We start from the raw sequence: 15,723 nt of genomic DNA, 5'->3' as shown, positions 1-15,723 counted from the left end.
GAGGGAAACGGATCACCTCTAATAAAACTTATGAACCTTACCTGTCCGTCTGACTCTCGCTTTCTGTAGGTCTGTCCTCTGGCTGTGTGTGTGTGTCTGTCTGTCTCTGTTTCTCTGTCTGTCTGTCTGTCTGTCTCTGTTTCTGTCTGTCTGTCTGTCTGTCTCTCTTTCTCTTTAATATTAGAAGAATTGAAGAAGAAGAAGAGAAAGAAGAAAAAAGAAAAAGAAGAAAAAGATGGAAAAGGAGAAAAAGAGTATGAAAAAGAGGAAACAGAAGAAGGAGAAGATGAGAAGAAACAGAAGATGAGGAAGAAGATGAGGAAGAAGAAAGATATATGAAGAAGATGAAGAAAAAAACGAGGAGGAAAAGAAAAAAGACGAAAAACAACAACAGCAACAACAACAACAACAACAACAACAACAACAAAAACAATGATAACACCAATAAGAACAGCAAAAACTAGAAGACAACAACAATATGAAGAAAAATTGAGAGGACGAAGTAAAAAAAAAAAAAAAAAAAAGGTCAGCCGAAGCACACTCTGAGGAAGGCTCGCAAACACTTCATCAGGGGAACCAGCGGCACAGGGCGACGGGGACAAACACTCCAGAGGGTCGAGGTGTGCGTGTGCGTGTGTGCGTGTGTGCGTGTGTGTGTGTGTGTGTGTGTGTCCCTGGTGGTGCACACACGCTTGCCACTAAGAGCTGATTTGCATGTGTATGTTTCGTAGCTCACACAAATGTATTCTTGAAGCTGAACTGCCGGTGCTACAGGAAGTCATTTTTAGCAGCAGTGCGCCAACACGAAAAAGAGAAAATTGATGAGTAAAGGAGAGCGACTGTGAGATTTTTATGTGACGGAGATGAGCACCGAGACAACGCGCAGCAATAGCATATGGCATGAACTCTACTTTTTAGGAGCAAAACGAAAAGAAAAATAGAATGGAGCGGTTAATATGTGGTTAATGCCTTCAGAAGTAGATAAAACTTGATTAGATTAAAAAAAAAACCTGTCATATTGGTCTTCTATTTGTCAGGAGAAAGACGAATAATTGAGAAAAAAATATTTGGTTTATGTACTTAGAGAAACAGATGAAATTGATAAGATTAAGAAAAACATCGGCATACATATCAATAACATACATACACACATACATAGACATAGCAATTATCTTTTTTTATGGGTCATGACAAAGCCGAGGCAGATAAAATTGATATGATTAAGGAAAACTGCGGCATACATAGCAATAACATACATACATAGACATAGCTGGTACTTTTTTCGGTCAGGACAAAGGCGAGGCAGATAAAATTGATAAGATTAAGGAAAACTGCGGCATACATACATTCATAGACACAGCAAATATCTCTTATCTGTCAGGAGCAAGACGAATGATAAAGAAAACAAAAAGCACTCCTATATAGACAGCGTTCTTTGCATTCACTAGATAAACGAAAAAAAGGCTGGCATTTCTAATCAACGTTACGTAAAAACTGCGAAGCTGAACGCGTAACGGGAAATGTCACCTGACCTGACTTTTATTATTTATGTCGTTGTTACCTGAACCAGTCTTTTCCTATCATGTATGTAGAAGGTCGCTGGTGTGTCCAGTTATTAGTCTTTTTACTCTGGACCCGTCTTCCTGTCTGTCTGTCTGTCTGCCTATCTGTCTTACTGTCTCGACCCCGTTCAGAAGTGTAGGTGTAGAGCGGAGGGAGCACTCATCATTGCTTTCTTTTTTTAATTTTATTTTTCTTACTCTCTTTCCTCGTCCGGTTCTTAGCTTTGATTTTATTGCTCCTTGAACAAAGTGACTGAAAAGTGTGACGGAAGAGTAAAATGCGTATCTACGATTTTGTTTATGGCACTCCATCTTAAGATTCATTAGACTTGCACCCCACCTCTTCCCATCTACTCTCATGAACACCTATAAGCTACTCTCTCTCTCTCTCTCTCTCTCTCTCTCTCTCTCTCTCTCTCTCTCTCTCTCTCTCTCTCTCTCTCTCTCTCTCTCTCTGACAGGTGTGAAACTTCCTCGTCAGCTGTAATCAAGCTTCACGAGGCGCCGGGCTGCCGTGAAGGGAGGGAGGCAGGGATGAATGCACGGAGGGGGGAGGGAGGAAGAGAGGAAGGGCGGGCGGGATTTTGGAGGGCGTGTTGGGTGTCTTTTAGTGGTCCCAGGGGTGCCTCTAACCTGCCTCGATGACTAATTAAACATTTATGCGCCACTGAAGGATGTGAGTCAAGGTCGCCTCCTCGATATGCCGAGTGAACCAACAACAAACTTCCTCTAACTCAAAACTTTGAAGACTTTTCGGTGAATGTAAAAATCTTGCGACAGACTTCTCCAATATCAGTTAGAAAAAATATATAATCTGGAATATTTTCAGCTTTTTTAAGGAATAGCCTCTCTCAATTACGTTTTAATTTTTAAAGTGATGAGACCATTACAGTAACTGATAATCTGTATAGATGTATATTAAATCTTGCCTTAACGATCTTTTTAAGTCTTCTGCGAGATCTCTTTAAATGAAAGGAAACACTACAAACCAAATTAACTTCAAACAAAAATACTGTTGTGAGTATTTTGTCTTTTGAAGGAAATAAAGATGCTGGTTATCAGACACGCCTTTGCTTGCTGTAATAATGTAGCAGTATTGGATAATGCGACAATACAATTTACAATATTTTAGGATACATCACTACCGCTTGTAACTCTCAAAATACTTCACTTTGCGCCATAATACTGTCAATTTTTACATTGCCTGAAACCAAAACAATCCTAAATAACGTCGGTGACATTTTAACTATTATTGCTGGAAGCATCTAAAGAACACCATAACATCGGAAGTTTACCAACCCCATAAAGAAAACAACAATCCCTCTATAGCCCCCATTCACCGGAACACAATAAAAATACACCATTGCTTGCAACACAAAAGGCACACTGGATCACCGCCTTGTAGACAATGGAACACTACCATCACGCAGCACACCACAGCCTCAAACCTGAAACTCAACAGCACAGTTTGAAATGCTGAACAAAATCTTGTCTGGGACACTCCACAACCCAACACGAAGCACACCGCCAACACAGCTTCAGAAGCTACCACCACTTCACCACATCTTGTATTCATCACCACAACCACTAACACCACAACCACTAACGCACCACCACGTCCCTACAGCCTCCATTACTCATCACCACAACACCACAACTTGCAATACTCAACAGTACATCACCACAAACCAAAAACAGTCACCACCACATCATCAGAGCTTGGAACGCTCACCACCGTACAACCACAGCTTGAGAAACCCACCACCACAGTTTGGAACACACTCTACCACGCCACCAAAGCTTGAAAGCCTCACCACCACAGCTTGGAACACTAACACCGCGCCACCAAGCTTGAAAAACTCATCACCACAACTTGGAACCCTCACCACTACATCACCAAAGCTTGAAACACTCATCACCACAACTTGGAACACTCACCACTACATCACCAAAGCTTGAAAAATTCACCACCACAGCTTGAAACACACCACATCACCACAGCTTGAAACACCACCACAGCTTGAAAAAACTCTCACCACACCACCACAGCTTGAAACACTCACCACCACAGCTTGAAACACTCACATCACATCATCACAGCTTGAAACACTCACACTACATCACCACAGCTTCCAAAACTCACCACCACAGCTTCCAAAACTCACCACCACAGCTTGGAACACTCACCACTACGTCTCGACAGCCTCCAACACTCTCTACCACATAACCACGGCCTGGGACCTCTTAGAATAGAAAATAATCGTCTGCAACAGCGCAACACACCACGACAACTTTAATCCACAGGGAAACGGAACATCTGGTAGCCGAACAATAATTGTCCATCGCTTCCCGAAACACAAGGAAACACCAAATAAATATATAAACACTGCGCAACACTGCATGGGCACAACACGGAAGCCTGACACAACCGCAACACAAATAAGTGAAAAAAAAAAATTGCACCACTACATTAATAAAAAAATCAAAAGAAAAACAAAGAACACAATGAGGGTATATGAGTTTAGAGGATGTGTAGAAGTCTCTGCAACATATGACACAGAACGCAACAACACAGCGAAGGAAAACAAAGGGAAGACCTGGAACACCGAGTCGGGACAGTCTGTAATCCTCTCTGCAACACACGACACACAACGCCGAGGAAAATAATAAACCGCAACACACGACGAAGGAAAACGAAGGCAAACACGGAAGAATAAAACCAGAAACACCGAGTGGAGACAATTTGTAAGGTTCTTTGCAACACACGGACAGAAAAGGGAAAGTAATATAATCTAACGCAACACACGACGAAGGAAAACAAAGGCAAAAACGGGGAATAGAATAAGAAACACTTAGTCGAAACAATATATAAACTTATCTGCAACACTCGACACAAAGCGGGAAGAAAACAACACATCGCAAAACCCGAATAAGGCAAACAAAGGCAAACACGGGACAATAAAACCTAAAACACCGAGTCCAAACAATTTGTAAACTTCTTCGCAACACACGACACACACTCAGTCCAGTTGATCCGCGGGGGAAGAACCAAAAGCCAGCTGGCGGGGAACCTCTCGTGGGGAGTCTTAGATCCCCTCAACACCCGCCCCTTCCCCTTTCCCCTCACAAGCCCACACTTCCTCCTCCTCTTCTTTCTCCATCCTCCTTTCCTGCCTCACTTCACCCGTCAAGGAGAAACGCAAACGAAACAAAATATCCACACCCAAATTAATTTAAATGAGGAGGCGTTCGTGTTTGACGGGAGTGTCTTAACAGCAAACACGCATTCAATAAACGAGATTAGTAATTCCAGAGTCGAGTAAGTATTCCATAAATTAAACGCTGCAGTGCTTGGATACTCTGAATGGTATTGAAATATATTAAAGAGACCTTCCGCTGTCTAAAATTTACGATATTTAGACGACTTCACGCCAGTATGAAGCTCCTGAGACTTGAGAAGCTAGGGGATGCAAGTTTAAGGTCCCGAGGTGAGTGTGTGTGCCTGTCCCTTGCGTGTGTGGAGGCCCTTAGAGTGCCCATATTTCGGGGTCACAGGGACATGACCATTTATAGACACACACACACACACACACACACACACACACACACACACACACACACACACACACACACACACACACACACTCACACACACCATGAAACAAAGAGCAACTGAAAATCTTCGGTTAAGTTCCCTCGATTTTTCACACACACACACACACACACACACACACACTCACACACACACACACACACACACACACACACACACACACACGGATAGAGAAGGTGACCTATATTCGGCAGCGGTGATAAATTCCATCAGTGTGTCGGGCCACGGAGGGCGCCTCGGCCACGGGCCTGGCCGCCGCGGGTCCTCCACTCTGCTGGATTCACGTCTCCAAACATGACAACTCCTGCCGAAATTACGGCTATTGATTTTTCCCATTAGCATTAAGTTTGAGGGCTGCAGGTCGAGGTGGCGGGCGGCAGGGTACATGGCGAGGCGCCTCTAGCCCCTCCCGCGCCGCCCTCGGCAGCCTGCGGGCGACGTTGGTGTGCCAGAGGCTTCGCAGGTACTTCGGACAGGTGTTCACAAGGTGTGAGGGCCACCTGAGGGCACTACGCAGCGATAAACTTAAGAATACTAACCTCTAGCTCGGTCCGCGTCCGACCTGACTCACACTTAACAACACAACCGCTCTTGCCTCTCCCGTGACGTCATCAAACATGGCGGCCGACAATATTGATCAGCGCCACGGTAAATATGTACCGCCATTCCTGCTCGAAAGCCAATAGCAGACCTGGCCATGTCGACCATATGGATGCCGGCAAGGGCCCGCGCCGCCCGTCCACAGCCAGGCTCAGGCCAGGCACCCTTCTATTCGGAGGCTTACTTGGCCGACAGGGCCTAGAGTGCCACCTGACCGGGGCCAGGAAGCTGGCACTCAAGGGTGGGATTTATTTTCCAGCTTTAAAACCACGACGGCGAGAGTGAGTCGACTTGTGTCTATTGATTCATTCAGATCCGTGGGTGGCTGCGAGGCGCGAGGACGCGGCCTCTGCAGGGCGCCTCCGGGAGAGTTACCTGCAGCGCGGTGGGCCTCCCTCGCCTCGGGTCCGGAGATTCACTGAGCGGGAGGAAGAGAGTCTGCGCACTGCCTCCCGCCGCCCGCCGACGGGAGGGCCGCGGTGCCCGTCGAACCCTTTCAATAACGTGGCGGGTGGACCGACCTCTCTAGGCAGAGACTAGGCCAGAGGGAAGGTGTGTGTGTGTGTGTGTGTGTGTGTGTGTGTGTGTGTGTGTGTGTGTGTTGCTGAGGTGTTTGTTGGCTTGTCTGTCTGTTTGTCAATCATATGCATGCAGGTGAGGCATCGACCACTTCCATTACCTGCCCTTAATCAACCATTACTGTCCTCGTGACTGTCATTAGTCATGGATGGTGACTCGCTTACGTCTTCCTCCGAAAGTTGGGGCATTTGTCGCTTCTACACCAATTAATTCCAAATCTCGTGTTGAAAGGTAGATAGTGTCAGGAAGGCGACGGAGAGGAAGATAAGAAGCAGATGAAAGATTGAGGGGCAATAAATCCCGTCCAGATAACAGGTGGAGGGAGGGGAGGAGAAGCTGTCAGGTGATAAGGCGCGCGAGAGAGAGAGAGAGAGAGAGAGAGAGAGAGAGAGAGAGAGAGAGAGAGAGAAACACACACACACACACACACACACACACACACACACACACACACACACCACTGGAAGCAGATTAGGGCTGTCTAAGATGCTTTTTCCTCCAACTTTGTGCCACCTGATAACACTTATCTTACCGTATCTCTCTCTCTCTCTCTCTCTCTCTCTCTCTCTCTCTCTCTCTCACACACACACACACAAAAAGTCTCTGTTTCTGTCATTCCCCCGGACATTATTTACACTCTCAGGGGACGCGCAAAACGAGGTTGTCCACGAGCATATTTTCCCAGCCTCATAACCACGTCCTTTCCCAACCCGACAGCAAGGTCCATATTCTCAAACACTTCAGGATATGACACCCGCATTTGATAAAGCTTTCGTAGAGGCTGTGTTAGTATTTCCATGGGTAGTATTATGAGCCTGGCGATAGTTTGACAAGGTTTCTGCTCCCCGAATGTGAAAAAAAAAAAAAATCCAAGTCACGATAACCCGACTAACCTCCATTGTGGCCTTTGGAAGTATTTGTTGTGGGAGCCGAAAGCGTTTGAGAATTGGGACCCAAGTGTCGCGGCGGGAACACAACACATGACAAAAACAACAACCACAAAACAACAATAGAATAACATTATCACACGGGGCTCATCAACTATACAACGTCCACCTTCGAATTTCAGCATTTCCCCCCCCCCCCAAAAAAAAAAAAAAAAAAAAAAAAAGTCACACGTAGCTCATCACTATACAATGTCCACCTTCGAATTTCAGCAATTAAAAAACCCAAATTAGTCCTCAGGTGTGTTTACGAATAGAGTTTTGGATGGCCAGGTGTTAATCAGAGGCCAAACAGCATGCATGGCTCGTCCAGCTTCGAAATGTTGGTCCTTGAAAAAACAATTACCTGAGCATGTGTTTATGGAGGCGAGCTTCGGGCGAGCCAATCAGCTCATGTCGCGAAGGTGAGTTATGTCCGCGTGAATATTTCTAAAGCAAACATCCATTTTTCCCGCTCGCCAGTTCGTTCAGGGATGTGCAAGGAATTCGTACAAACTTTTCACGCACCCTCCCAAAGTTACCTGCGACATTCATGCTGGGAAGAAAAAAGACAAGTAAGTTCGGGACCTATAATGAGAAAAAAATACCCCCACCCGCCCACCCACCCACCCACCCGCCCGCCCACCCACACTCACACCCAGACCCACGTAGTACTAGCAATAACATAATTTAATGGGACAGGGAATTTCGTTTCGTGAATTGATCGCATGATATTAAGAGCTCGATTGTGGAGTTCAATTAAACATCACAAAGCCTGAATAATTATCCCGTAGGAACAGTGATGAAACTGTCCATTCGTCTGCGAGGAGTGTAGGCGGCACGTGACCGGTTACCTGTTGGCTGGGGCATTCATTGATGTATGGACGAGACTATTGTTGTTCACCCGCTGGGAATACATGAACTGTAACACTCAGACACACACACACACACACACACACACACACACACACACACACACACACAGGCTACATATATACATACACACATACAAACATACACTTGAAGGCACACACATTCAATTCAACCTTTACATAATTATGTAAATCTTGAGTTTCATTATCTTCCTCATCAGTATATGCATATTCGCTTGTTTTTCCGTCATTCACACCGCACTCGTCTCACCACAAACTAACGCACTCCAACTTTCTTTTGTTATTTTCCGCCCGTGACTCCCGCTCCTCACCCAAACAGAAGCCTTAGCAACGCGGCACGCTGCCAACCACCGAGGAGCGATGTTATTCTTGCCCTTGTCGGGGCTCAGTCCAGAATAAAAGTGACAAAACGGTCAATACTTGATTCTGATGGATGACGCAACAAACGACGGAATATTGGTATTTCTAACGAAGATATTCTTGCAACACCTGCTTCTGATGTCACTTTGAAGATTACGTATGAAAGACTGCTAATCCACGGAAGCAAGTCCCTTCGGGGCACCGCCATGACGCGACGTGGAAGAAAGACACGTGTTCTAAGAAAACATGTAATAGGAATTTAATGGTATTAATAATAATAATAATAATAATAATAATAATAATAATAATAATAATAATAATAATAATAATAATAATAATAATAATAATGATAATAATAATAATAATAATAATAATAATAATAATAATAATAATAATAATAATAATAATAATTATAATAATAATAATAATAATAATAATAATAATAATAATAATAATAATAATAATAATAATAATAATAATAATAATAATAATAATAATAATAATAATAATAATAATAATAATAATAATGAAAATAATAATAAAAACGCAGCTGGGATTTAAAGGTATTAAATAAAGTTATAATAAATACACCTATTATTTATTATTATTATTATCATTATTATTATTATTATTATTATTATTATTATTATCATTATCATTATTAATATCATTATTGTTAAACATCAGAGGCACCTGTTACCTGCGGAGCGGATGTTCTCTCTCTCTCTCTCTCTCTCTCTCTCTCTCTCTCTCTCTCTCTCTCTCTCTCTCTCTCTCTCTCTCTCTCCCCTCAGGCATCAGGTCAAATCCAGCTGCCTACGCCTCCCGAGCCTCCATTAGTCACAGAGGTCGGGCCAGCAGCTCTCGCCCTGGTGCCATAAGTTATTCTAGTGACAATCTCCGAACAAAGCCTATCGGGGAGTAATGCACGTGGAGGCCGCCAAGGAAAACAGATGTCCTACTAAGCCTTGCACCACAGTAGTCCATGGTAGAGAAGGGAGGCATACAGTAGACACGGCGAGCGGGCGTTTTTTTTTCTTTTTTCTATAGTATGATGACTTTACATTTTTTTTATACTTTCATTTCCATGTATTTTTCTACTGACATATCTTGTACGAATTACGAAGTACGCTTTTAACTGAAGAAATCCCGGAGGCTAATGAGTTTTTCGGGGTAAGCTTAGCCTCCCCCCATCTCCATTGCCTCCTCCTCCTCGTGGTTAAGGTCTGACGGAAACTGTTATGTGTTAATACTCTTAGAATTGTTACAAGTTTTCCTCTTCATTATGTTCTCTCATGTGACTTATTCATCCTCAGTATAGTTATCATCTCCGTAAATTCACACGTTATCACGCGCCGGTGCATAACATCCGGTGTGAATGATAAATTGCGAGGCGTCCATACAGTGAACGAGGATAAACATTTGCGCTCCACTAGTTTTTACGTACAAATAATAATTCTACAGCTGGAATTATTTCGTGGTGGACTGTGTCGTAATGGAGGTGAGGATCAGTGAATAAAGAGAGTTCAGGTATTATTCTCTGATCAAAGTTTTGGTTACTAGACTTGGTACACTTATATAATGATTCATGCCTTTCATTCTTTGTGTGAGTGATCGTAGTGTTCCAACGTATCACTTGTTAATAAATGTCCTAAGAGCTTATGGCATGTCTCGTATACAAGACTCCGTTATGTACACCTTCAAGGCTATATCGTTTTCATGACTAATTTCTTTTTTTTTTTTTTACAACAAAGGAGACAGCTCAAGGGCACAAAAAAAGGTATCAATAATAAAAAAAGCCCGCTACTCGCTGTTCCTAAAAAAAGAATCAAAAGAGGTGGCCGAAAGAGAGGTGCTACAGAGGCTTCTGATTTACGCCGGATTTGTTAAACGTTGTGTTAATCTTCATCAACAATGTGGCTGACTTTTCTTTAACTCATTTTCCAGGCGAGGTTCGTTAGTTTTGTTGATTTATTATATAACTTTTTACGACTGAGTTTGTAGTATCTAGACATAACTTAGTGAAAATTCAACACTTTCAGCTAATTCAGTCCCAAACATGGAATTAAACAGCCGAACTAGCCACATCACTGTTCATTAATAGTAGAGTTTCTACGAATACAATAAACACTTGTCAGCCCCCCAGCAACGATAACAGCAGCCCAGCAAGATAAAGGAGGGAGGCTGACGGATCAATTAGAGTGACAGCTCTGAGATACCGGAGTAATGTGCAGCCGCTAGACGGAATTTCAGAGAGCCTGGCGGGGTTCCTAAATTCATAACCTTGGCACTTAATCAGACGTCAGTGCCCACCTTGTTACGGTAATTAGCTGATAGACTCCCAGCTGGGCCTTCACACACACACACACACACACACACACACACACACACTCACAAAAGCACTAACGATACTATATTATAAAAAAGCACAACAGCAAACGCAAATTCATTCACCTTTCAAGAAAATACCATCAAATTGTTGTGAGAGAGAGAGAGAGAGAGAGAGAGAGAGAGAGAGAGAGAGAGAGAGAGAGAGAGAGAGAGAGAGAGAGAGAGAGAGAGAGAGAGAGAGAGAGAGAGAGAGAGAGAGAGTGCCTATCAGCTAGGGTGAGGATCAGCGCACACACTTTTATGACTAGACCAAAGGTAATTACGCGAACCTAGTTGACAGGGATTGAGTTATCAGTGAGAGAGAGAGAGAGAGAGAGAGAGAGAGTATATACATATGAAAAGAAGCTGAATAACATAGAAACGAAGGGAGAGAGAGAGGGTTGGGGAGTCTGGGAGGAAGTGAGGGAAGGTAAGGCAAGAAGGGAGAGAGGAAGGGAGGAGGGAGAGGAAACGAGGGAGACAGGGAGGAGGGAGAGGAAACGAGGGAGACAGGGAGGAGGGAGAGGAAACGAGGGAGACAGGGAGGGAGAGGGTACGAGGGAAAGGGGAAGGGGGGGTGGGAGAGGCAGGGAGGGCGACATTAATAACTTGGCGTTGGACGGAAAGATAACAGACAGATGACGGCGTGGAAATATTAAAACTGCCACTCACTTGACACAAAAGCAAAACAAGGAAACAACTGCGAATATTCTTTTGTTTTCATTAAAAAATGTTATTAAATATGTGATTTGTTTATTTGCTTTGGTGTGTGTGTGTGTGTGTGTGTGTGTGTGTGTGTGTGTGTGTGTGTGTGTGTGTGTGCGAGTTGTGTTTATATTTCTACCTCTACACTTGCTGACCTATTTACACACACACACACACACACACACACACACACACACACACACACACACACACACCTCCTAAACAAGCCTCAGTAAAGTCAAATAAAACTCCAAACTTTACCACTACAACAACATGAACTACTACTACTACTACTACTTCTACTGCTACTACTACTACTACTACTACAACAGTTTATTCTACTTCTACTACTACTACTACTACTAATACTAATACTACTTATGTTACTGCAACTTTATCAACAACAACAAAAGCAAGAAGACGGCTAAAGAATTAAATGATACTCCTACTACTACAGCTTCTGCTACTGCTGCTGCTACTACTTTTACTACCACTGTTGCTACTTCTACAACAAGGGAAACTATTTTAGCGGTAGTCATTGTGAGGGCAGCGTAATCTTTTTTTTTTTTTTTTTTTTGCTCCTGGTCTGCTCTCTCTGCCAAAATTAATGATACCAGATCCACCTCGATATGAGAAGAAGAATGAAGGATGACGCGAGAATCAGAAGGACGAGGACGAGGAGGAAAATGAAGAGGAGAAGAAAAAGCAGAAAAAGCGACAGAGCTGGTAATACATTAGGAAAACATTATATTATGTATTCCTGTGCTCGTCATGTGTGTGTGTGTGTGTGTGTGTGTGTGTGTGTGTGTGTGTGTTTATGTGTGTGTGTGTGTGTGTGTGTGTGTGTGTGTGTGTGTGTGTGTGTGTGTGTGTGTGTGTGTGTGTGTGTGTGTGTGTGTGTGTGTGTGTGTGTGTGTGTGTGTGTGTGTGTGTGTGTGTGGAGTCAGAAAAAAATGAAAAATAAAATAAAAATGTAGAGAGAGAGAGCAGGTGAAGCAATACAGGGATTCCCCCTCCCCCCCTCGGCCTGCAGGTAGCGGGCCTCGGCGGACACTTGCGGGCACAGGTGTTGGTGCCTCCCTCCTCTCCTACTCATTCCCCCGCCATAATATCGTCCTCCTCATTTTCCTTTTCATAACCCTTTACATTTACCTCCTCCCCCTCCCTGCCACCTTCAACCAACACTTCCACCGTCTCCTGTAGTTCCTGTGGTGCTCCTTCTACTCCAACCAATAAACTTTAGCAATAAGTTAGCAATAAAATAAATATAATCTTGCCAACTTGCCAACTGTTCAATCCATCCACTCATCCATACAAATTCACACACACACACACACACACACACACACACACACACACACACACACACACACACACACACAGGTAGCTCTACCTTTGCGTTACCGTGTAATAAATCTTCTCAGCAGTTCAGCAGTCGGAGGTTCTCTTTCCAGGGCGCGTCAAGTGTCAAGAGTGTTCCTCAGGGCCTCTACTTGCTCCTGGTTTATTTCTTGCGGCACCACGACTCACCACTAAGCACGAGACGTCGTTGTGGAGCTCAAGACCATCCAACACCACCTCAACACTACACTCGCCGCCGCCTGCCTCCGCGACACTGCCGAGCCCAGGGAGCCAAACAGCCCTCAACCTCGCCCCACTCGGTACTCTCACAGTTATCAGTCCCTGCTCCCAACACCTGCTGCTGGAAACGCCTTGCTCGCAGACACAGACCTGAACACACTGGCGATGCACGGGTGTCAATATGAGAGGCTGCCAAATTAATGTTAACAATAACTGCCAGGCGATACTGTGGCCGGTGCGGAGGAAATATCGGCGAGGCAGATGTGCACCAAGACGTCCCACAGCACCAGTACCTCACACGTCACTGCTGTACGTTCTCGTCGGCTGCTGACTTGGTTGTGTTCTGTTGAATGACTGAAGTGTTGGGAAGAATATGGAGAAAAAACCCGAGTTGGCAAGACTGTAAAGACCGGAAAGATGAGATAACAGTGTGTGAGTGTATGAGCTTTCGTGTGTGTGTGTGTGTGTGTGTGTGTGTGTGTGTGTGTGTGTGTGTGTGTGTGTGTGTGTGTGTGTGTGTGTGTGTGTGTGTGTGTGTGTGTGTGTGTGTGTGTGTGTGTGTGTGTGTGTGTGTGTGTGTGTGTGTGTGTGTGTGTGTGTGTGTGTGCGTGCGTGCGTGCGTGCGTGTGTGTGTGTGTGTGTGTGTGTGTGTGTGTGTGTATCAGCAGGAGGGTCACATCACCTTTGATTACCGTCTCTACCAAAGGCTACGTGCCGCCACCCGCGGTGTGTCACCCTCACAGCTAAGACAAGTGTGGCAAAGTGGCTGTCATCAGAAACGAACATGACCAGCATTGAATTTTCTCACAGGGAGGCATCGTCGAGTGTTCAGTTGGAGGGACAGGGGGGTTGTGCAGCACCCGCCAATGGCTGAGCGGCGCGTCTTCCCGCATGGCCCGCTGCATAAGGATAACCAAAAGCTAGGCCACCACCAGGGCCACTCACGTACGTCCTGCCGGTAACCTGGAATGGCACGAGCGGTCCAACCCTGAGAGTAAATTTTACCTCTAATGTTCCAATAATAACACGTGCATAAGAACGGCCACATGAATTGCCTCGCAACTCATAAATCGACAAGAGATTTCCAAATCAAAAAATGAATACTGATGTTGGAGGTTTGTCGCTACCGCTAGTGGAGTGTTGTGACAGGTCATGCCGCCGCCAGGAAGCTTCGGTGCTCACGACACCTGTCGCCAAGAGGACACTGACACCGGGCCTCCCTCACCCCTGCACTGGTGTTGCAGAGGCGTGAACAAAGGTCGAGGTTTTACTTTCCTCTCGCGTTTGTGATGCAAACATTTGAGGGTAGCCTGTATAAAAAGAAAGCTTAATTAGAATGGCATCTACGCGATAAAAAAAAAAAAGACAAAGCAAGAGGAAGTCAACGACATCGAATGTTTACTGGAGAAAATTACTGTGTTCAAGCACGGAGATCACCTGACTTCCGGGGAGAGGCAATATTACACACGGAAAAAACGTCCTGAAATTATTTTTTCCGAAACTTGGGATTTCTTTTATTTCTGGTAATTACCGGTTGACATAATAGGGAAGCCCACAAAAAAGAGCGAGAACCAATAACAGACAAGCAGATTACGATTTAGAATAATATAAATTTGCTTATCTCATTTGTGAGAGATGAAAAACAGCGGATATGTTACGTGCACGTCTCCCCTTCTTCAAAGGATAGTTCTGAGTAACGATTTTTTTTTGTCTCAGGCATTCATTTGGGAAAGCAGATATTTCGATATGTAGAAAATCTTCATATAAAGACGCTAAATTATATAAATAAGGCTATGAAAAACAATAGATATTTGGGCATGAGAGTTTGCTTCACATAGAAAACTTGATATTCCAACCATCACTAGACTCTGTGTTCTGTGACTTAGTCTTTCAAGGACCCTGACAAACACTTTTCTCTTTCTCAGAGGGAGTGTCTGTCTGTCAGTCTGCCTCTCTGTCCAGGTGTTTTTCATCCACAGGTGTTCTCAGGTGTTGCTAAAATGGAGTGAAAGAATCCCATTCAGGTGTTATCCACTCAGCGCCTTGCCGCAGCCCACGCCGCTGGCCACCAATCGCTGGGCCCCCCACCCCGGCCCCACCACCATCACCAGTGCCTCCACCCCATCAGCCACCGGCAGTTTTTTGACAAAAGACAGCGACTCTGCACCACCAGGGTATACAACCAAATACAAAAACAAAGAGCAAAGACAATTATAACAACACTGCCTTACGCTGTTGGCATAAATGAACGCAGTCGGCCCTACAACGTACCATCGTCTGCGACCAGGAGAGTTTTCTTTGTTTCCAGTTATTAAGGGTTACCATGGCAGATCAGCACTTCGCTGTCCTCACTTGTGCAGCACTCCGCGGGGCTAAAGAGCCAGGAGTCACTAAGGGGTCCTCTTACTGACACACACACACACACACACACACACACACACACACATACGTCTGCCTCACAACCAGAAGGACCGGGTTCGATTCCCCGGCCGGGTGAAGATAAGTTGGGTTTATCTTCTTTCACGTGTAGCCCCTGT

The 15,723-nt window shown here is 44.6% G+C and overlaps 1 protein-coding gene across 6 annotated transcripts in view; it reads right to left on the bottom strand.

Annotated features, from left to right (window-relative positions):
- The window catches only part of LOC126999038 (ras-related protein Rab-3), a 108,731-nt gene extending 95,184 nt beyond the window's left edge, over window positions 1-13,547 (bottom strand). The window contains exon 1 of one of the 6 annotated variants that reach the window (XM_050861395.1): window positions 12,999-13,547. The gene's annotated coding sequence lies outside the window, so the exon portion shown is untranslated. Of the gene's footprint in view, window positions 1-5,356; window positions 5,378-5,714; window positions 5,836-6,150; window positions 6,173-12,998 lie in introns of those variants that run through there. The other 5 variants (XM_050861396.1, XM_050861397.1, XM_050861399.1 and 2 more) reach the window with 5 other exon arrangements.
- Between the last annotated feature and the right edge of the window lie 2,176 nt (window positions 13,548-15,723).

Source organism: Eriocheir sinensis, chromosome 15 (genome assembly GCF_024679095.1).
Source record: "Eriocheir sinensis breed Jianghai 21 chromosome 15, ASM2467909v1, whole genome shotgun sequence".
Lineage (NCBI taxonomy): Eukaryota > Metazoa > Arthropoda > Malacostraca > Decapoda > Varunidae > Eriocheir > Eriocheir sinensis.
Note: the sequence above shows the minus strand (reverse complement) of the source record. Positions and strands in the feature narration are given on the sequence as shown.